The following is a 5,339-nucleotide window of genomic DNA, read 5'->3' as shown; positions in this document are numbered from 1 at the left end:
TGTTTCAGGATGTTTTGGAATCAGTTTTTCGTAAGGAATTTAATGGGAATGTTGGTTTTTGTCATTTATGAAGTTTTTTGTATGAAATGATTGTGAACTTTATGAGGGGTATTTTCGTAATTTTGTCAAATTTTGTGAAAATTGGCGAAGTGGTTTACTTGGTTTCGATTTGTTGTTTAATGTGTTTGAGTGGGTTTTCCTAAGCGTAATGCAGGCTCTAGGGTTGTTTTGATGTTAGGGGTAATTTGGTAATTTTAGTGATTTTTATCGTGAAGCTTCTTTTTGGTTTGCAAGATGATGATTTCTATGTTTCTGGGGTCGTATTTTCCTAGCGTAGCGTGGTTTCTAAGTTTTGTCAGTTCGAGATACATCATCCGGATTTCTGAAACATATCTGGTAACAAAATAAAGCATTGGAATAGACATCCATGATTGGGAACCTTTGCGATCGGGTCGACGAGTTGATTAATCAGGCGAATGCAAAAATGGGGTGTCTACACATACCTATCAAAGTAGTTTCACTTTTAAAGTTATTCGAGATCTATAAAATGTCAACTAATTCCATTTGATGTTTTCATTGAATAAAGATGCTCAAAAAATACAATTTAGCCATAAGACATAAAGCTGAAAAATTATGAAAATTTGACTTAGTGTTGGAAAAAATGATTTTTCAAAGTTATTTAAATTGAAAATAAATTTTTGTAAATGGAAGTTCTCAACAAAATAAGAAATACCATATAATTTTTATAGTTTAATTCAAAGGAACTATAAAGATATCGAATTTTGAAAATTGGACAAAAATATTGATATTTATATTTTGTTCTTGAAATCAAAAATCACATTTTGATACGATGAGATTTGGATCTTAAATCATTCACAAAGTTTCCAAATGGAAGGTAAAATTATAATTTCATTGAAAATAATTAAAATATATGGAAAGTAAAAAATTAAAGAGGACATTTATTTAAAGGTTTTTAATGAAATGAATGTGACTTTTCTATGTTACCACCTTGACAAAGTAAAAGAAAAATTCAATGTAAAACCCCAAGTTTTCGATTTGTATTTTGAGAAAAAAATAAATAGTGAAATTTTGAGAAAATCTTAAAAGTGAGACTTACAGTAAAATTGTAGGACCTTGTTCTAATCATTTTTAATAAAATCTGATCTTACCATTGGATTCAAAATGATCAAAAAATATATTTTAGCCTATTAGCACGCTCAAATGCGAGTCCAAACATAAAAAGTGCAAAATCGTTGATTATCGAGTCGGACTAAGCTAAAATAGTAACTTTTTGTTAGAATAAGAATTATAAAGATTTGAATAGATCATTGGGTTTGTGATGAAAAATTATTGAACATGGACTATTTACTTTTCATTTTTGAAGCCCAAAAAGTTAAATTATCATCAAAAACGAAAAAGACGTCAATTTTAGATTCACATTGGGCCAAAAATATAAATTTTTGTTAGATATAGAATTTATAAAAATTGACCTCATCATTAAATTTAGAACAAAAAATTAGATGAAATAGAGTATTCATTCATCACTTTTGGAGTCCGGATGGTTAAATTATCGTCGATCGAAACAATAGGTAAAATACCGATTTCGTCCCAAGATTTATATAAATAAATTTTTTTTTATTTTTTCTCCATTCATTTTGGTTTTAAATGACCCAAACCAGCCAACGAAATTTAAAAAAAAGGTCCGTAGCCTCAACATCTACAAAATCCACCCAAGATCACTTTGTTTCATCTCCTCTTTCACCCCATATCGTCAAAAATCAATTGTATATATAAGAGAGTTTCGAAACTTTGACATCAGATTTCATCAGTTTTGAGGTCAAATCGTCCTTTGTCGCATAAGGGAGAAATGACCACGACATCAAGATCTTCGAAACCATCGGATCAGATAAAAAAATTAGTCGCTATGATGTCTGACCCATCTCGATTTTGACATCATTCGTCTAGATTTTTGTGTATGCGCTTCGATCATCTCGCATAGAGATTATAAGGAACTCTCAATTTCTATTAGTAACGTAGATTGTAAAAATTACATTTAGGATTTTATTAAAAATTTGTGGTGTGTTTCTAAAAATTTAAAATTTAATTGAATATTTCAAATTCACGCCAGAACTTGCATATTTGATATGTTTAATTGTATTTTATAACAAGTTATACGTGGGTAGGATATTTCATCGGGTTTTATGTTGACCAGTTAAGTTCTGTGCACTGCTCGGACCCCATGTTGATAAAAGTTTTGTAATTTTTCAAGTTAATTGAAAAAAAAATGAATTTTAAGATTTGAAAAATGATTTAACATTCAGTGAATTCATATTGAGTTGATGAATATCAAAAAGAGGATATTTCGTTTGAGAGATTGAAAAGTGTAAGAATTAAAAAAAATTAAAAAAAAAAAAGGTATGAAACGATAAAATGTCAGAGTTACACCCTCGGGGTGATATCTACATTTTACATTGTTATGTTGTGTGTATGTTGGTGAACGGATATCCAGGGATAATGTTACTGGTTACATGTTTATTTACTTTCTGTTAGCGTGAGGTGCCGTTTATTTTTCTATTTTGTTATTTATTTTAGGCCGAGTGGTTGCACTTGCATGGTAGGAAACTGGATATCCATTCTCAACCTTATATTGTTAATTTCTCTTTTATTTTCAAATAAAAATAATATATATATATAATATATATATATATATATATATATATATAATATATATATATATATATATAGGGTCACGTTCCTAAGACTCATATTAAGACTCACATTGCGACACACCGTTTTGTCTTATATGGGCAAAAATGTTTGGAATGAGCTGATTTTTTGTGAGGATGATCTCTGTGATGAGGGGATCATCCTGGAAAAAAATCATCCCATTCCAAAACTTCTAACCCCATCAAAATTGATTAACAAAAATTGGACGATCTATAATTTTTCAACACAAAAATTGGACGGTCTAGAAGTTTCAAATGAGTTGATTTTTGGCAAGGATGATCTCCTCACCATAGAGATCATCCTCACAAAAATCAGCCCATTCCAAATATTTTTGCCCATATAAGACAAAACGGTGTTGTCGCAATGTGAGTCCCAATATGAGTCTTAGGAACGCTGTTTTTCATTATATATATATATATATTATATTATATATTATATATATATATATATATATATAGGGGGGCGTTCAATGGCCAACTTTTTAGCAAACTTTTTGGCAAAACATTTTTCAAAACATGAGTTAGAGGTTTTGGAATGGGCTGATTTTTGGGAGGATGATCTCTACGGTGAGGAGATCATCATCACCAAAAATCAGCCCATTCCAAAACTTCTAACCCCATCAAAAACAGTTTATAAAAAATGGACGGTCCACAATTTTTCAGCTGGTAAACATGGGTTAGAAGTTTTGAATGGGCTTATTTTGGTGAGGATGATCTACTCACCGTAGAGATCATCCTCACCAAAAATCAGCCCATTCCAAAACCTCTAACCCATATTTTGAAAAATGTTTTGCCAAAAAGTTTGCTAAAAAGTTTGCCCTTGAACGCTACCCATATATATATATATATATATATAGAGTAGCGTTCAATGGCCAACAGTTTGGCAAACAGATTTTTCAAAACATGGGTTAGAGGTCTTGGAATGGGCTGATTTTTGGTGAGGATGATCTCTATGGTGAGGAGATCATCATCACCAAAAATCAGCCCATTCAAAACTTCTAACCTCATAAAAAAATGGTTTACAAAAAATGGACGGTTCACGATTTTTCAACTTGTAAAATGGGGCTAGAAGTTTTGGAATGAGCTGATTTTTGGTGAGGATGATCTCCTCACCGTAGAGTAGAGATCATCCTCACCAAAAATCAGCCCATTCCAAAACCTCTAACCCATGTTTTGAAAAAGTGTTTGCCAAAATTTGCTAAACTGTTGGCCACGGATATATATATATGTAGCTATTTTGTGAGCTGTTAAAGAGTCTGTAAATGCTTGAAGGGATAGTGCGTCATATCATCCGAAGTAGTGTACTTATCTTGGGATGTAAGGTAGGACCACCAAGCTCATACATGGTATGGGACGCGTATGAGAGTGGAGTCATAACTGAAATTCGGATTTATTTCTCTATCTTTACCAGTGAACTTGTAATGTAAAGGTGGTCGTATACGAATGGTTTGTATATTTGAGAATCACATGCACACCTGATAGGCATAGAAGAAGATGATTAGTCAGTAATCACTAATAATGTATAATAGTCAAACGTTCTGACACATTGAAAAAAAATCCATTGCTTATTGTCACGTCAAACGGCCAGCCTGAGCCGAATAAATGATCCTGCAAGTGTGGTAAACAGCGATCAGCCACAAAATCAGGAATTAATACTTTATTATGAAACATCATGTTCTGACTAGGAACGATCTACTCGTGAATCCCAACTCTCTAATTTCACTACTCCACCATTGTGTATTATGTACATGTTGCTTTATTTTGATATATAAAATGAAATGCATATTTATACAAAAATATAATGTTTTCATTTGACCAATTAGATTTGTATAAAAAGAAAATATTATAGTTAGTATTGTTGATCGATATAATGTAAGTTTTAAAATGTTTAGTTTCTCATCCATGGCTATATGTACCAGTTAATCGTAGTTTATTCTATAAAACTTTACATATATTAAAATGATTTAATATGCTTATTCGTTTATGTTAGAAGAGGTTATTAGTAGAAATTGTTTTCTTCCTTACTAGATAACCATTGTTACTTACCATTTCCTTCTCTATTTTTTTTAGTTTCACATCCGAAACTTGGTGAGGCAGGTATTTAAAACGAGGGAGAATCATCTGGTGGGTTAGATAGATAGCCAGAGTCTATCACTTGGTGAGTATTGGGGTTATACCCCCTAGTGGTGTCGATTTGTCTAAGAGTATTATAAATTTTTTTATGAACGATAGAACTTTTGTTAGAGTGAGAGAATGTATAATCTCGTATATAAATTTCTTCTTCCACAATCTCATCTATCGTACGTTATTAGATGTATGTAGGCTTCCACTATATATATATATATGCAGGATTGTATGTCTTTTATTAGGTGTAGGTTGAACGCCTTGGAATGTTAACATAAACTAAGGAGACTATGCCAAAATTTCAAGGTGCCACCTTGTGCCTTGAGATCTGGCATGGGGTTTGGTATTAGCGTTTGGTGGGACGCCACATTCAAAATCAATTTCTAAATTTTTTTGAAAAAACCAATGGGACCGGTTGGAACATTACCTTGGGCTGGTGGAACCAACAGCAAAGTGAAAATCGCAAATTTGTTTGCGATTTTTGTTGAG

Source organism: Akebia trifoliata, chromosome 1, assembly GCF_017979445.1.
Source record: "Akebia trifoliata isolate Shusen 1 chromosome 1, ASM1797944v1, whole genome shotgun sequence".
NCBI classification, from domain to species: domain Eukaryota; kingdom Viridiplantae; phylum Streptophyta; class Magnoliopsida; order Ranunculales; family Lardizabalaceae; genus Akebia; species Akebia trifoliata.
This window is presented reverse-complemented; position numbering follows the sequence as displayed.